We start from the raw sequence: 19,467 nt of genomic DNA, 5'->3' as shown, positions 1-19,467 counted from the left end.
ATAGATTTTAGTAAGTAATAATTCAGGAATATCAGAGGGAAGATGATAGCCACATGGAGGTATGGGAGTAGTCCAGGTATTGAGCTGAGCTGTTCAAGGCATATTAAAATATAGTGTGTGTGTGTGTGTGTGTGTGTGTGTGTGTGTGTGTGTGTGTGGGTGGGTGGGTGTTTGTGTGTGTCTGTGTGTGTGTGTTTCATTTGGGAACCCAAAACATTGGGTTGGGTAGCAAGGACACATCACCACTGCCGTGTCAATTTGAATAGAGATTAATTGGCAACTGCAACAGTCTATGGTTATAAAATGCATGCACCATAAATTTATTTCTAAGAAAAAAATCTATATTTATAAAATTCTTATTGTTTAATGTATACAAAAATAAATGTATTGACGCATTAGTTCCTGAATGTTTCTGAATGTTTTATACCTGTATAAATTTCCCCAGACACCTAATTCCCCAGTTAGAAAACTGAAAATCTATAGTCTTGATTTCTTTAAACTAGGAATTCTATTGGCACTTTATGAAAATCTTTACAAGATTATATTTTAAACAAATAGAACATAATATTTTATTTTAAATAATTATTTTTATGCTATGAGTAATATAAACAAAACTTAACTGGTTTCTTTTGCCAAACTATGTCTATTTGAATAAGTGATACATAATATCTGTCTTAAATCACAAATTCATTTTATTCTCTATATTACACTTGAAATCACATTGCATTTTACATTCACTTACTAAAACACATAGCAACTGACTGATAGAGTATCAGATCTTTTCCCTGAGATTTGGATATGCTAAACAGTTGATTAAATAGAAGATTGAGTTTAGACAAACCTCCTTTACATACATAAAATCAAACAAAATAAGAGTCCTTTCACGCTCAGGGAAACAAACAAAATAAAAGTTCTTCTGTACTCAGAGCAACCCACTCTCTTGAACAGCCATCTTCATGTTGAACCACTTGATTAGACATGACCATTATCAATGAACATTGAGTGAAAAATATATGAGATTCAATAAAATATAAGAAAATTAAACTATTCAAATTTTGAAAGTTTTAAAAACTGAGATTTATTTTATTTATTTTTTTTATTTTTTTATTTTTATTTTATTCATTTTAACTATATGCATATGGGTATTTCACCTTCAAGTACGTATGTACACCTCAATGCCTGTGGAGTCCAAGAGAAATGTGTCAGATCTCCTAGAACTGGAGTTACAGGTATTTGTTAACCAACTATGTTGGTGCTAAGAATCAAACCTGTGGTCCTCTGGAAGAGCATTGTTGTTAACCACTGAACCAGATCTCTAGTCTTTAAAATTTGATTGCTTGTAACATTCAGGTTGAAATTGTGCTTTATGAAGTCACATTCTGTTCTTCAACTCATGTATGAATAGTAGCACATGATAAAATTATTAGTATTAATCAAACCCTTAAGACATGATGAGTAGCTCAATCGACAGCACATGGAGGCAAAATGTCTCACAGGAAATTCTCAACATCCAGGCATTGGGTCCTTGGGTTTCTTGCCTCGGAAGCATAGCAGCCGGCATCAGGGGAAAGTGAAGAGCTTCCCTAAGGATGACCTTTCCAAGCCTGTTCATCTCACAGCCTTTCTAGGACATGTGGCATGGCCCACATCGTCTGGGAAGGCCAGGATCTAAGGTGAACAAAAAAGAAATCGTGGAGGCTGTAACCATCGTAGAAACCCCACCCGTGGTGGTTTGGGGCATTGTGGGATGTGTGGAAACCACAGGAGGCCTCTGGACCTTCAAGACTGTATTTGCTGAGCATATCAGTGATGAGTGTAAAAGGCGTTTCTGTAAAAACTGGCACAAATCTAAAAAAAAAAAAAGTCTCTCACCAAATACTCTAAGGAATGGCAGGATGACACAGGCAAGAAACCGCTAGAGAAGGGCTTCGACAGTGTGAGGAAGTACTGCCAGATCATCCACATATCTGGATTGCCTACACTCAGATGCATCTCCTTCCTCTGTGCCAGGAGGCACGCTTGATGGAGATCCAGGTGAAAGGGGCGCTGTGGTGGAGAAGCTAGACTGGGCCCGAGAGAGACTGGAGAAGCAGGTTACTGTGAACCAGGTGTTTGGACAGGTTGAGTTGATTGATATCATCGGCCTGACAAAAGTCAAATGGTACAAAGGGGTGACTAGTCGTTGGCATACAAAGAAACTGCCCCAAAAGACCCATCGAGCTTTGTACAAAGTTGTCTGAATTGGTGCCTGGCACCTTGCCCTTGTAACCTTCTCTGTGGCTCGAGTTGGGCAGAAAGGCTACCACCACTGACAAGATTTGTCAAGGCTACATCATCAAGGATGGTAAACTGATCAAGAACAATGCATCTACTGACTACGACCTGTCTGACAAGAGCATCAACCCACTGGATGGCTTTGTCCATTATAGTGAGGTGACCAATCATGTCATCATGCTCAAAAACTGTATGGTGGAACCAAGAAGTGACTGCTTACGGTTGTAAGTCCTTGCTGGTCCAGACCAAATTACAGGCTCTGGAGAAGATTGTCCTGAAGGTCATGATTGCAACCTCCAAGTTTGACCATGGTCATTTCCAAACCATGCAGGAAAAAAAATACTTTCATGGGACAACATAGAAGGAGCTGAAGAGGTTTGCAACCCCTTCAGAACAACAATACCAACCAACCAGAGCTCCCAGGGACTAAACCATGATCCAAAGAGTACACGTGGCTCCAACTGCATAAGTAGCAAAGGATGGCTTTGTTGGGCATCAGTTGGAGGAGAAACCCTTAGTCCTGCCAAGGCTTGATTCCCCATTCCAGGGAAGGGAATGTCAGGGCAGGGAAGCAGGAAGGTGTCAGTGGATGAGTGGGAGAACACAGAAGGGGGAGGGGGAAGGGATAGGAGGCTTATAGATGGGAAAACGGAAAAGGGGATACCATTTCAAATGTAAATAAAAATATATCCCATAAAAAAGTTGTGTTTAAAAAAAAAACGCATTGCCAAGGAGAAAGGTGCTTGATGTTAGGAGCACTTTGGGCAGCTGATGGGGTCTTATTAAAAAAAAAAGACATGCTGAATAAACTGAATTTTTTACATTAAACAAAGAAAAAGAACTTGTACAGGTCCTTATAACAAACAAGTGTGTGGCCAGCATTTAAATGTGTTTAGCCTGACTCCAGATTCTGGCTCTTTATTATAAATATATACTTGTTTTTCAATAATACAGTATCATAATTAAAATGGTTAACAGAAAAAATGTAACTAAAATGGCACAAATATTGATTGAACCACCGACTAATGCACCTTCTTCAGCAGCAGTCAGAGTGTGATTAAGGTCTTTATTTCCCATATCTGTTTATTCATTCTTGACATTTTAAAATAGGACCAGAGAGAGTCATTCCAGCTAAGCATCTATGTTAACAAATCATGGTATTTGCTTGTAAAAATCTGACACTAAGAGGAAAGAAGAAAGAGCTGGTATCCAAACATCTGAGATTCCCTTCTGTTGCCATGGGAATTTGATATGACCAGCCCACTGCTGGCTACTTATTTCTACTTTTCTCTAATTCTGACCAATCCCCACTGTTTTGCTCACTGGAGTCTCTTTCTACATTCAGCACTGTGGACATGTGCTGTCAGTCACAGGAATCACTAATAGGAGACTAATTCAGTTTCAAAAATCAATTTGTTGCATTTTATTGACAGACTTATGCCCAGGATACTTGTTTTAAGTTGGTAACAACAAGATCATCATCCTCTTAAAAATTCATCACAGAGGAAAGAAGGGGTCCATCTTCCCTGATTATCCAGAAAACATCTTGATCACGAATTGACTTCTTAAGCAATTGGCATTGACCTGCATTTAGAGGCTCTGAGTAATCATGGTCTGGTCACCTGCTTTTCAGGAAGTCCAGGGTCAAGTCCAAACCTCGTGTTATATGTGGACTGAGCTTTGTAAAACAATGACTTCTCCAAATGGAATGGGTACTGTATTAAATAAAGGGATATTGGGACAAACACATGCATGACTGAGTATTGAAATATATCATGAATAGTGAAGAAAAATGCACTTTTGATAATAGTGCCTTTGGTCAGTAACCACTTGAAGTATTATTTGATTAGCTTAAAATCTAATATACAAAGCTAGTCAAAATGAGTTTGTATAGCGGGAATCCCAACAACCTGGAGAATAAAATGGGGAAGCCATGAATTACGAATAAAAGCCAGCCTTGTCTATGCAGCAATGTTCTTTTATCTAATCCTCAATGTTCAAACTTGTAATATTGCATACTCTATCCTCAGGGAACATTGGGGAAGAGCATGTAGAACAATTCTAATTGCCAGTGGTTGGGAAGGTCTGCTGTAAAACAGTGTAATTTGGACATGACAAGGTTGTTGCACATAATAACCTTAGACAGTGTTGTTGTCTATACAAGTCCTAATTAGGATCAGGCTACCCTACAGTTCAGAATGGATGAGGAAAGAGTTCATGAAGGCACACCCAGAGCTGGGGAGCTATTTGCTGATAGAAGAGAACAGAAGCTTTCTTCCATCAGTGAGACCCCTCGTTGGCTGTTCAAGCTCTAGAGGATGGACCATAGCCATACATACATGATAAGCACTAATTTGACTCACTGCGTTATAAAAACCAATTAATTAACTCAAAGTATCAGAATAGCGTGTTCAAATAATCCAATTGTTCTTTAACTAATGTTAGAAAGTTTTGAACATTTCAGGCATAAAATATTTATGTTTGTTCTAATAAGAAAATCAAGTAACCATTCATACTTATTTCAATAAATGCTGGGATATTCCATTTGTGATGAGAAATGATTGCTAATTATTGATTCTGCTCAATATATCATTTCACAGAGCCACTTTTTGTTTTATTTGCTTGTTTTTGTTTTTTCGAGACTGGATTTCTCTGTGTAGTCCCGGCCATTCTGGAACTCACTCTACATCGGGCTGTCCTTGAACTCAGAGATACACCCATCTCTGCCTACCAAGTGTTGAGATTACAGGCGTGTGCCACCATCACCCAGTTCATGTAGCTACTTAAATAAATTAACTGAATCATTAAAAAAAATATTCCACAAAGGTATCGTGCTTTAAAATGTTGGCAAAATCATGTTCATCATTTCATATACCCATTTGAGAACTTTACCATAAGATAACTATAACACTCAGTCTGGAAGATAAGATCTTATACAGTCTGTACAATTGCTTAAATAATATGCATAAAAATGTGGGTAAGGGATCTATTGAGATGACTCAGTAGGTAAATGTGCTTGCTGTCAAGCCTAAAGACCCAAGTCCAGTTTGTGACACCCACATTTTGGAAGCAGGTAATAAGCTCCCACAAACTGTCCTTTGACTTCCACATGTGTGCCATGCCACCCATGCACCCCACATGCAAGGATTTGTAGATGTACACAGATAATTTAATAAATGTAACAAAAATATGGATACTGGAACTACTAAGCCTCACATTTTCATTGTCCTTCAAGTATGGGTCAATATCTATGTAGTTCTTGGTAAGTAAAAGACCATATGATTTGATGTTTATCTGTCATCCTTCAAAACTTCACAGTATTCTCCTCTGTGCTGTGTCGGGAATCATGGTCTGCCGAATAGCACTGGAGATCTTCTCATCCACCCAGTAGTTCATGAAGTATTAGCAAATTAATAAGTTACATACAATCTCTTTATTATAGCATTTGTTCATAAACAGAAGTGGTTAAATGGCTCTCCTAAAAATGCAAGCACAATGAACTGATTCATCCTCAACACACTTTTATTCAAACTTAAATAAAATACATGGCAATAATTTCACCTTTACATCTTATGATACGGTTCTATTTTATGTGATAGCCATTATTCTCATTTGATAGTTGTGCTTTCTAGCTGGTGATAAGAGGAACTGTGTTTTCATCTTTTACATTCTCGGCTGTTAAGTGACATGGGACAGTTGTCTTCACCTAGAGAATACATCTGAAATCTTTTCTTTTGTATATTTGATTTTTCCACTCCTACTTGCGTACAATAATTGGTTTTCATATTCTTGTCAAACTTGTTTATTTACTTCAGAGGTTACTCTGCTGTTTTGAAAATGTACGTCTTTCCACTAATTGACAGCGTCTTATATTAGACAATGCAATGGTGAGTAAATTTCGAAAGGGATTATTCAAAGAAGCCAGTATTTGGCTTTTCAAGAGGTTTCCTTATGTTGTCTTTCCTTTTGGTTCATGCTATAGGTTTACTTGTCTTAGAACATAGAACTTTATGTTTTATAGTATATTAGAACAGCAAATGCTATTTTCATTAAATAATACAGTGTCAATGGGTGAAATTCCCATAATTATTTTTACCAGGAAGCTCATTTGAGAGTACCAAGTTAGGTTGTCAGAAAAAAAGAATCACAATGGTGTACGAATCACACACCTCTCGGTAAGGTATGCAGTGGATATTAGCACATCCACGTAGTTTAATGATGGATGGTATGAGGACCATTGGGAAGGTTTATGGAAATGGAAGCATTAAGATTCATCATTTCTTTGTCTTCTTGTCACCACTATAAATAGTGAAAATATGACTTAAATCTGGTAGTTGCACAATGCCAGGTAGGGAAAGAATTAAAGCTGCTATGATACACTCTTCCCTAAAGAGGTGAGACTAGGCAGTGTGCTTCTGAGGTAAATAAAACAAGCAGTGGTCCAGTGTGATTTCCTTAGGCGCGTTACTGTACTCCTCGTAAACAGTGATACTTCACTGTAAAGAACACCATTTCTGTCATTTTAAAATATTATTAGTGTATATTTGTTTGTATGTCGTATGTCTTGCTCATATTCAACTCCCCCATTTCTCCTCTAACCAGTTTCTGCCTCTTTCTCAATAATACCCTTCAAATTGTTGAACAGTAGTTAAACAGGTGAAAGAAAGATAGACATATGAAAAAATAAATAGGTGGATATAGACAACAGACAAATAGGCATTAGAAAAACAGATTTAAGACTAAATAGGTGGTTACATAATAAATAGATTGATTCTTTATATAAGGGATAACATACAAAATTTGTTTTTAAACCTCTGACTTATTTCTCCTAGCAAGATATCCAGTTCTATCTACTTGTAAATGATATAATTCCATGCTTCTTTATAGTTAAATAAAACTTCACTATGTGAATCACACACAAGACTCAATTGTGTGTATAGTTTCTTTAATCCATTTCAATGTTGATAGATACCTAGGCTCGTTCCACAACTTGACATCATAATCATGCTCCAATAATCAGGAAGAGATACCTTCAGGCCTATGCCAGCAGTCAGATAGCAGGAGCATATGTTGATTCTAAGTTTGGTTTTATCATGGACCTCCATAGTGACATCTGCATTGTCTAGCCTAACCCTATTATTAATACATAAAGTGACTTTTCCTTCCATCTACAGAAGTATTTATTTTCACTTTTCTTTTTTGATGTTAGTCATTCTGGGTGGTGCAAGGTAATATGCTACTGTAATATTTTTTTATTAATTTCCCAATGACTTAAGGATGTTAATTTTTAAATACAGGAGAAATTTTCACTTTTAGTCAGATGACCTTGATTTACATGTATCTGATCTAAATATGCTTGAGACCTATGTATTTTGTGAGAATTGTCTTCCTAGAAAATATCTTAGAAAATATCCTCTCTGCTGTAAGCTAATGATACTTCATCATTTAAATGTTCCAAGTTGTGTGTATTAGTCCTTAAGCCTCATTAGATACAGTCTCTGTAAGGTCTGTTTCATATAAAAATTAACATTCTAGATTGTTTTTATTTATATTATCTCATTTGATTGCTCAAACTTTTGAAATTATTCTTTAAGTCTAGTCACTTAACAAGATGATATGCTAACACATGAGTGTATATCCGTAGACATAAGTATTTTATCTTCAGTGAATATATGAAGATGAGATAAAAAGCCAAACAAGCTAATAGAGAAAGAGAGACAGGGAGAGAGAGAATTCAGGAAATAGTTAATGTAGAAAGGATGGGTTTATTGAAGGGAAAAATCTTTTGGATAAAAGCAGGAGTCTGTCAGTATTGCAGATTTTCTTTGAAGTTCTGCATTTATTAATAAGAAAATAGAAACAAGATTAGTAATAAAATAATCTCCATATGAGTATAGTATTATATTTCAGCAAATCAACATATGAGCTGGAAAAAAAGTTTCCAGAATCCTTGTGCAGATACAACAACTGAAGGACTATAATAAAACACACTAATTAAATTTTAGTTCTTAATTTACAGTATAGTTGCTGCAACTTAGTATGAACTGGTATTAGGAATGAATGGATTTAAAGGATATAAATGTTTTTGAGGCAATTATTCAGATACAGAAAAAGTAAGAAGATGGAGATATCAGTTTTCCACTGTCACTAAAGCTCATTCAATACTGTAACAAAGAAGAGGAAAACCCGCTCAAATGGAGTTGTCAGCCTCTGAGTGAAGTAAAGGAAACTGACCAAAGATCACTGTGCTTCCTTTTGATGCCACCCTTGAAAAATCGTGAAAATGGCTTGCAATGGTTGCCAGTGGCTAATTAATAGAGCTGCTGCTTAAAATAACCTTCTACATCCAGTGTTTAGGGACTCACAATGCATGAGCATTCTGCTAAGTAATAGAAGCTGCGCAGTAAATATCATATTGCACCAATCCGGGAGAGAGAATAGCACTATTTATTTAAGTGACACATTCTGGAATAAAAATATTATCAGAGTGATGCAGAAAAATTTCAGGATAAATTAAGCACTGAACTCACATCTATTACATAAACAGTAAAAGATGCCAGCTTTGAATAGCTATTTTATAAGTATTACATTAAACTTGGGAAATAAATTATACATAAAGATTGTAGATAGGAAATGGATGGAATTATCAGCATTAAAGAATAATTTTCTACAACTGAGTTGGGATGCACACAGATATGGAAGTTATACAGTACATAAAGAATGGGAATGAAAACTGTATATTCATACACTGTCATTTGTTATATAAATTGATGGTATACCTTTGGATGACAATTGAATACTGTATTTTTTAATCCAGGAAAATAGTCCACGTATGAGATTCTTCCTTTGGAGGTAATGACTCAGTACATGCAAATGAGCCATTTCTAATTCACAGTCAAGTAGATCATTGGACTTCCTAGAATAATTGTTAAGAGAATGAAACTGCAGTACCATTCTCTCTTGAAAGTTTGTATTTTCTCAAAGTTCATCTTGGCACCTATCCATCAATGTGGCTTTCTTATGAGGGATCAACCTCATAATGAGCACTGCACTGTCTGTTCTGCCATGTATGCTACTGCAGAAGATACTGTCCATGGAGCTGGAATAAGGCCCTGTGTATAGCAAAGACTGTCCTGAGTGAATGAAGATATATGTGACTTGTATGTATTGACACAGGCACCGTGGATAGTATACAGAGAAAAATATCCATTGAATCTTTCTCTTTCTAGATGTTTGCCATCTGAACACTGCAGCCCTCCGGAGACTTCTACTACTATTAGTAACCTTGACTCCTTGTGTCACCCATATAATAAACCCTGCCTCCTTGATACAACTGAATACAGTAACCCTGCCTGTTCAATTGTATATAATAAACATGGAGCTTCCAAGATTCTGAAATTTCTCCATCAGGGAGTCCAGTCTACCTGATCCCAGGGTATGTATTTTTTTTGTCTCTTTATTTCCATGTCACCTAACTCACGTCTTTCTCTTGAGCTCTTGCTGAACAAAGCAAGGCCCTCTGTAGATAATTCTGTCAGTGTCTGGACCCTATATTTCCCAGATTACCACATGAAAAGAAACAAGTTCATGTCATTTAGAACTCACCCAATCTGTAATATGTTCTAACAGACTAAGACAACCAGATGTTTCCTAAACACTAGCAGAACAATATATATAGTTATATAGTTATAGTTATATGGTTACAGTTATATAGTTATAGTTATATGGTTACAGTTATATAGTTATATGGTTACAGTTATATAGTTATATATAGTTATATAGCTATATATAGTTATATATAGTTATATAGTTTTATATATATAGTTATTTAGTTATATATAGTTATATATAGAGCTAAATGTATATATTATATACATATTCATAAAGACAAAAAGAATTGAAAATAAATAAATTAAATATATCTATGGAACTTAAGCCTTTTTAGTTACATATTAATTTATATTTGATCTTTAAGAGAAAAATATATACCTAGAGATGAAAGCGAGTGCTATATGAAGAATATACTTAAAATTTTTGTAAATCCTTATACATCTTTGTATGAAAAAGTATTAGTGGGAGTAAATGAAAGATAATTATGATCTTTAAGGCAATAATAAATTGTATCTCAGCAATGATATCTTGGGTTTTATTCATTATTTTTTACAAACTAATTATATACGGATGTGCATGTGCATGTGTGTGTGTGTGTGTTTGAGAGAGAGAGAATGAGAGAGAGAGAGAGAGAGAGAGAGAGAGAGAGAGAGAGAGAGAGAGATTGATTGATTGATTCTAGACTGGGAAGTATCTAGAAATCCTAAAACAATTTCTCATAATATCTACCCTAGATTACTGAGTTCCTGTTTTAACTGAGTGTTGTAAGGATTAGACAGTGGATTAGCATATCTAAAGTGAGGGGTAGGGGTTACCCTGTGTTACTCTGTGGAATGCAGCTGAAAGCAGATTATGTTGAGGATTATTACTTTTATGTATTTATTTCTTAGATGTGTAAACTGTGACCTCTATCTCGAGTTCAGTGCAGTAAAATCTTTCACAGGCTGAAAAATAGTAGAAAGTCCAGACGGGAGTATAAAATATAATATGGCTTTCCCATAATTAGGTTGTAATTCTGCTAGAACAAAACCATTTCTGTGGTAAGCCATGTTTTCAGACAATTGCCTTAAATTTCTAGAGAAAAGAAAACTATTTATTTTAGCTAAGATTATTTCATTTTTTGGCATGTACTCAAAAAGTCCAGTATTTTCTGGCTAGTTTTTAAAAGGGGGAAATACATTACACACACACACACACACACACACACACACACACACACACACACATACTATTGCAGATATATGTATCTTTTATTATCAGAGCATTTTTCAATTGCAGAGTCAGAAAATCCTGTCTTTACCAGCTTCCTGAAGCCGATGAGAGACTACAAAGTATCACCCTGAACCTCCATACAAGTGTGAGAACTTCACAAGGCTTTGCTTTTATTTTGTTGAGATTAGTTTATAACTAAAAAGATATATCATTATTCTTGTGGCAAGAATAATTGTTCTGTATTCACTTTTTAAGTGTGGTACCCATTCCAGTGCCTTTCCTTTGGCAATAGAATCTAACATTGAAATATTCTTAGAGGCCAAGACACTGTAAATAAACAAAATATGTGCTACACCATGACAGTTACATGTCAAATTCATAAGTACTGTTCCAGAACACTAAGTGCTTCTTACATCCCTGCTCAGAACATAGTACTGAGGACTTGTTTTCTCACTGGTCATAGCGTTTCCGCAGAGAATGGAATGGACTGAACTGACATTGAAATATCAACAAAGTACCTATTTGGAGCTGAAATAAGCTGTGTTCTTTCTGAAGTTAGACGGAGACCATGATGTTTCTTTGAGATGTTTTCAATGTGCATCTCTATAGTGAATCTAAAGTGTCTGAGACGGTATTCACAGAAAGCCTAACAATGGCCTCCATTATGAGACATCCATATTGAGTTATCTTGCCTAGAGACCAACTGCTAGCCTCAATCAAAATAATTGCTAAATTATTAATAATTAATTATAATTAGCAATTATAATTAATAATTAATAAATTTAGGCTTTATTTAAATAACAATATAAGTCCTTCCTAATTAGATTTTCAAACAATATCTAATGTATTCTGGTCATAGACTATTTCCTAGGTAGGATTCTCACCAAAATACAAAGAAATAGTAGCCATCATAAATTAATGGTTCAACAAACGAAACTGAAGCATGAAGCTAGTAAAGAAAGTCAATATTTTTAAATACTTATGTTTCACATAAATGAACACAGAGATAGAAAGTCAAAGTTCTTTACAAGGAAATGGGTTCAACACTTAAGAACACATACGTGCATCTAAGATGGTAAGAATAATAGAGAATAGAATTTGAAGTCAAACAAAGGGAGACTGAATAGTTTCATAAATTGAAAACTATAAAGCCTCCATGAATACAGTCTTTCCTCATTTCTAAAAGCAGAATATAATGCATATTTTGGGCTAGAAATGCAAATTAGGCAAATAATGAAAACCAGGCAGCAAATATGAGCCGACTCATGAAATGATACTATTAGGTGAAGAATATGCTCATATAATGATCATGGGAAGAGCAAGAAAATACAAGCGAATCTTAAAGTTGGAAATTCCTTAGTTTTGACTGAATAACATACTCAATTTTCCTAAATCCGAAGTTCAAAAAAAAATAGAAAATGGAAGCAAGTTATAATTCCATATACAGATTATACAAAATTAGAAAAAAAAAAAAAGAAAGAAAACAGTGATAGTAATTAAAAGAACCACAGTGAGGAGAGAGCAACAGAACTTTATAATAAAAGTAATGGAATTTGGAGTAAGTCATTTTCCCAGAAGAAGTAAATGGTAACTTCAATTTAAAATAATTTTCCAAACATAGGCACAGATGTTTTCCTACAATTCCCATGCCTTCCCTATTTTTATTGGTTTTTAGTATTACAGAAATGAAATTAACTATATATATATATATATAGTTATAACCAACATCCTCACATTAGCATTTCTTGTATTAAGATAGGCATTTAATAAAATGGCACAAAGAGATGAGTATGACTAATGGAGGCATGAGCATGTGAGATTTAAACTGACACGCTTAATGCACTGGGGATATGTGTAAAATGAAACTCACAAATCCAAGTATCACTTGAAATAATCGTCTTGATCAAGATGCACTTTGCATTCAGTGCTAGACCCAAGAGAGAAGGTTGCAGGGAGAAAGCAATGGCTTCCAATTAAGTGGAACTTACTGATTTATTCTCTGCCATGGACTGAGGGATACAAACCGCTCACCGAAAGGCAGTTCCACAAAGGTGATGGCTGTAGCTTTTAGCCCTGAGTGACACCTGGTACTTCAGAAGCTGATCAGAAGAAAACAATCTTTACAACAGTGACGACATTGAGTTTGGTCAGGGGTCTTTCAGTAAATCCAGAGACAATGAAAGCAGGTACTGTCAGAGATGAGAATGGATCCTTTTATTTCTAAGTGAATAACACTGCTCTTTTCCTGATAAACTCCAGAATTCATCCATAGTACAGAATGCAGCTTGTTAATTTGTTAAACAGCATCAATCATGCTTATTCTGAATATGAGAATTAGATTTAAGTGCATTGTTCATTTATTCAACAAATTGACTGAGTTCCTGTTATGTCAGTATTATGAAAAATGCCTTAAAAATACTAACAGAAGAAAACTCTGTTACATTCACATTAGAAGTTAATTGGGAGACAAAACAATTAACCAAGCAAACAAACCATCTGGCATAGTATCAGTTTAGGTTCACTTCTACGTCTCTGTCTCTGTTAGAGAATTTTAAATGGCATAGTAAAATAGCTGTGGTGTTTCATTCTTATTGACTGTTGTTTATATCATGTAAACATGATAAAAGATGTAAAGTTGACTTGAATTTAAAACACATAAAGTAGTTGATGCAGGGCTGAGAGGATGACTCAGTATGAACACTGCTTGTTACAGAGGCATGAGGACCAGTATCCACATAGAAATGTAAATATAGCAATATGCACTTGCAGTCCCAGCACTGGGACATAAAGACAGGTATCCTAATGATTGTTGGATGATTTTGCCAAAACATAGAGCACCATGATCACTAAGAGATCATGCCTCAAAGGACAACATGGAGAATAACAGAGGAAGACACCCAATGCCAACCTGAGGCCCCTATGCACACACAGAAACACACACACACACACACACACACACACACACACAAAGACATGAACTCACACACATTCAAACACACACATACAAAACCCACAATAACAACAAAGTATTTGATCCAGTGGGTACTAAAGCATCGAATAGACACACAAATTTATTCACAGAAATTTAGACATCTGGGGTTTAATACTTAAATTTTGAGACCAACACAGGATATACATATAAAGGAAGCTAGAATAGCCTTCCTCTTTGTGTAAGAAGAAAACGAGAAGCTCTTAGCTCTAGATTCAGGTACCAGCAGATCAGATGGGCCTGAAATGACTTCTTCAAAAAAGACATTAAGTTGAATACAATGATACAGAACTTTTTTTAAACCTAAAGAGTCTATACATTTATTGTGGTTGTTTACAGTAGTATATGTGAGGGGCTACCTGTAGGTCCAAAAATGACACAAAGACAGCTGAATCACCAAAAGCCCACCCCAGCATGGATGAAAGTTAGAGACCAAAAATCTCTGCATGACATACTGGCATATTGATAAGTCAAAAGGCTCCTTGTATGAAGTTCAGCTCCTCCACATCTAATGAGCAGTCCTTAATATTTCTGTTAACTTTGGAATGGAATGTAAATATAGTGATAGTTTCACATAATACATATTTTGCTTTAAAGAAAAAACCATAAATGAGATCTGCAAACAAAATTTGCTAAATAAAGTCTAATAATGATATAATCTTTTCAAGAGAAAGATATGAAAGTTTATAATTAAAATTTTTAAAATATGAAACTTTGAATTCTAGAAAATCATTTGAAGAAATCTAAACTCATTATGCCAGACAAGGTCACTTTACTGCAAATGATCAAGTATCTTGAAGAAGTAAGTAGAAATCGATGTGAGACTACAAAGTCAGACATAATTTTGTAAGTAGGTCTATTAAAGGAAGCAATCTAAGCCAGACATTGGGATGGAATGGTGATAACATGGGTTTGCTTGTACATAGGAAGAATGGTGTCATTAATCATTTAGGAGTGAGTACAGTCTGTAATAAAAAGCTAGAGATTGAAATGAGTAGACAAGTTAGAAGAGATTTAAATAATTGTAATTTTTAGAAGTACAACATGCTAGAACTTTGTGATACAATATTTCTAGTAAAAGTCAACCAGTTAGGGGTTTAGACTATACCTCAGTTGACAAAGATGCATGCATGAAGCCATGGATATGGATTGTAAGGTAGAGGCATGAGATTCAGAAGCTCAATGACATTCTGGGTTGCGAGGTAGGGCTGGGATAAATAAGACTCTCTCTCTCTCTCTCTCTCTCTCTCTCTCTCTCTCTCTCTCTCTGTGTGTGTGTGTGTGTGTGTGTGTGTGTGTGTGTGTGTGTGTGTGTGTGTGTGTGTGTGTGTGTGTGTGTGTGTGTGTGTACTGAACAAGAAAACAAACCAAGCAGGAAAATCTGGTGTATTTTAGATATTATTAAAAGGAAGAATAGAAAGGTGGTGTTTTTTCCTGAAAATTAGAGGGCCAATCATTAAGAAGGGAGTGAGCAACTGGCAGTGGGAAATTGCCAGTAAGGAGATAAAGGCCAAGAAAAATCACAGGCTGCTTAAGTCAGTTCATGATAGAAACAAAATGGTATCTTTCATCATGGTCATTAGCAGGTTCACGTCCCTAGCTTCTGCTCTCTTTTACAGAATCCTAGGGGGAAAAGGGGTAGAATATAAGACAAAAAGCAAAACCTCAAAGCTAGCCAAAACAGCTTTAAAATCCTAAACAGCTTCCCATTCTTCTCAGTCCAAAGAAACATGTGTTGTAGAAGTCTGATCAGCAAAAATACCATCATATTCACGGGAGTTTTAATTAGAAGAGGACAAGAGGATTGCTGTTGGGAGGAACCAAAATTGGGAATGCTTTAAGAGCTTAGATACAAACATCTCACATCTGGTGAAAGCACATAGTTCTGACAGAGATAAGCCCCATCTCCCCTCTTTTTTGTGACACGGGGGAGAAGGAAAGTCAGAGTCGGTCTTCTCAACCTCACTGCAACACACACGCAGCACACACTTCTCAGCTTCTTATGACATCTATGGGATGCTGGACCTGACTTGACCACTGAGTCCTCGCGACTGTTATATGAAGTACCTAAGACCAGATGAGGGAATTGGGTTACTGTGGTTATATGAGGTCTATAAGAGAAAACCAGTCAGATGCAGGGGTGGGGTACACACCTGTCCCGCCCCCACTTCATTCAGGGCATCCCTTCATAGCTTTGTCTCTGTGGATCTGGATTCTAGAGACACTTCTAGGCACAAACTAAAATACATACTAAATAAGAATTAACCATGTGAACACTGGTGATTTCGTATCTCTCTTCCCAGAATATCGTAACTCTTTCACCTGACTGACTTGTAGATGACTGTCACCCGCTTTCTATTCCCTACTTTAGAAAACCAGTAGTCATAAAATATTCTCCCTCCAGTGTGAGAAAAATTGTGTACCCTGAGCACAAGCTAGAGTAGCTACATAAATTATAAACTATGGATTTCTAGAAGGCATGAGATAACTTACAATTGCTGATCAGGAGGGGTCTAAGATTATGCTAGAGTCCAGAGCTGTTTCCATATCAATTTACCTGAGTAAATTCTTAAAGAAGTCAAAACTTATGTGGCCTTATGTGGTCACTCCAAGGTTTTGAGTCACAGAATTCCAAATGATTAATTGTATGATCAATCTCAAGGAGTGAATTAAAACTCAGACTAGGATTCTGGCTTTGTAAAGCAAGGGTAATTTGATTTTGAGCACCAATGTAAATGGAGATAGTATTCTGCTGATGGAACTGAAGTTTGCTTCCTGACAGTGAAAGCCAGGCTACCTCGTAGCTAGCTGAAAGGTGGAGGAACAGGACAGCAGGGGTGCACAGAGCTGAGAACTTCCCTGAAGAAACCACAGTGTTCCAAAGATCCTCCAAATGGATTGCCCTGGCAAAAAGACTGTAATTGTAGAGAGATGGAGTGCAGTCCCAAAATTACCTTCCACTCCCCTTAGTCCCTTTTAAGAGCCATTTACTACCAATCTATGTATCTGCCCTAACAACTTTAAAAATTCAGAGGTATATTATTAAACTTAGAAGTCCTCTGGCTTTAGACAACCCTAAAGTTAAGAACGTTTTTCTAACCTCTGAAACCTGCAGCAGGTCTCTTACTTTGTTCTCACTGCCATGGGATGTCCCAGCACTGTATTTTGTAAAAGCATTAATTAAGACTTTCTATGACTTGGTGAATATATAAACTCATATATTCTCTTTTACAAAGGAACTAATTATTTGGAGGGGGCAGGATTCATATTCTCAGACACTGGCCGCTCCTACTTGCCAGGGAACAGATTTTCCCTCATTCCCTGTGAAATGCGGTGGTTTGCATTGATTATCATCCATGAACCCCTCAGTCTATTCCACAGCTTAACGATGTCACAGTTGCAAAATGAAGCAATGGTGTTCTACAATGGATTCTAAGGAATTTCTGGCTACAAAAATGCTAGTAATTTATTTTTGTTTATTGGATATTTTATTTATTTACATTTCAAATGTTATCCCCTTTTCCAGTTTCCCTTCCAGAAACCCCTTATCCCATCCCACCTCACCCTGCTTCTACGGGGGTGCTCCCCACCCACTCACTCACTCCCGCCTCCCTGCCCTGGCATTCCCTTACACCGGGATATGGAACCTTCACAGGACCAAGGGCCTCTCCTCCCATTGATGCCTGACAAGGCGTCCTCTGCGACATATGCAGATGGAGCCATGGGTTACTCCATGAGTACTCTTTGGATGGTGGTTTTGTCACTGGGAGCTCTGGGGTACCTGGCTGGTTGATATTGTTGTTCTTTCTATGGGGTTGCAAACCCCTTCAGCTGAGTTAACTACCACTTTGTCTTTCCTTCTCTGTTTCTGTGTCTCTCTGTATCTCTGTCTCTGTGTCTCTGTCTCTCTTTTTCTCTCTTCTCCTTTCCTATTCTCCTATTTTTGCTAACTCAAAATTATTTAATCAAAATTATTCCTTCTTTCTTAATTAATTAGTAAATTTTTTCGTTTACACCTCAAATTTCCTCACAGAGTGCCTCCCCAGATTCCCCTCTCCTTCTCATCTGAGATGAGCCCCTGTGTATCTCCCTACCCTGACTTCTCAAGTCTTTTTAAGATTAGGCACACCCTCACCCACTGAGGCCAGACACGATAGCCTTGTTGGGGAACAGATTCCACAGTCAGGATAGAGATATAGGGTCAGCCCCTGTTCTGATTGCTCAAGGACAGAAATGGATACTGAGCTGACTTTCTGTTGCATATGTTTCAGGGTCTCAGTTCAGCCCGTATGCTCTTTGATTGGTGTCTCAGTCTCTGCAAGCTCCCAGGTGTCCAGGTTACTTGACTCTGTTGGTCCCCCTGTAAAGTTCTTATCCCCGTCAGGAACTTCAATCCTTACCCCCAACTCTTTCATAAGAGTCTCTGACCAGAGCAGCACCTTGGAGGTACCATGGATCTGTGTCTTGCTTCAACAGTGTTTGGATGGAACAGACCTGGGACTCCCACTTTATTAGCTTCCAGCTGCCTTACAAGTTTCTTCAGCCGCATCCGCCAGGACCATCTCCTTGCCACCTTTGGCTCCTAGGACCAGCCAGCACCGTTTCTTCCCAGGTAGCCCCATACTCCAGAGCAGCCGTGAACTCCCAGATTTATCAGAATTATTCTATCTAAGTGGTAGCTGCCGTGAAACACTTGGTCAACTTGCACCTGTGGGCCTCCTACACCTACCTCTCTCTGGGCTTCTCTTTCGATCAGTGGCTTTGGAGGGTGTAGGCCACTTCTTCTGTGAATTAGCTGAAGAGAAGTGTGAGGGTGCAAAGTGTCTCCTCAAGTTGCAGAAGATCAGATCACAGGGGGCCTTTCACTTTTACAGCATGTGCAGAAGCCATCTCAAGATGAATGGGGAAAACTCAAGAGGCTATGGAAGCTGCCTTGGCCATGGAGAAGAAGTTGAACCCTCTTGGATCTGCATGCCCTGAGTTCTGCCTGCACAGACCCTCACCTCTGTGAATTCTTGGAAAACAACTTCCTGAATGAGGAGGTGAAGCTCATCAAGAAGATGGGCAATCACCTGACCAACCTTTAGGCTGTCAGGGCCACAACCAGAACAGGCATCACTGGGAGAGTATCTCTCTGAGCGGCTCTCTCTCAAGCACAACTAGGAGGCTTCTGCGCCTTCCAGGGGGTTCCCTCCTCTGCTCTGCACCAGCTGCCTCAGGACCTACACCTGAATGAACCTCTCAAACCACTAGGCAGCTTTGTAACCGCGCTGGATCCTCTCCCAAGTCTTGGATCAAGTGAAAATAAAGCTTTTTGAAACACAGAAAAAAAAAAAAAGAGTGTCTGACCTCCGTTCAAAGTTTGACTGCCCAAAGTTTGC

General features: G+C 37.3%; 2 pseudogenes; both read left to right on the top strand.

Annotated features, from left to right (window-relative positions):
• Positions 1-1,485: 1,485 nt before the first annotated feature.
• On the top strand, positions 1,486-3,021 carry LOC116897893 (annotated as a pseudogene).
• A 15,548-nt stretch (positions 3,022-18,569) lies between these two features.
• Positions 18,570-19,249, top strand: LOC116898306 (annotated as a pseudogene).
• The last annotated feature ends 218 nt before the right edge of the window (positions 19,250-19,467 follow it).

Source organism: Rattus rattus, chromosome 4 (genome assembly GCF_011064425.1).
Source record: "Rattus rattus isolate New Zealand chromosome 4, Rrattus_CSIRO_v1, whole genome shotgun sequence".
Taxonomy (NCBI): Eukaryota; Metazoa; Chordata; class Mammalia; order Rodentia; family Muridae; genus Rattus; species Rattus rattus.
This window is presented reverse-complemented; position numbering and strand designations above follow the sequence as displayed.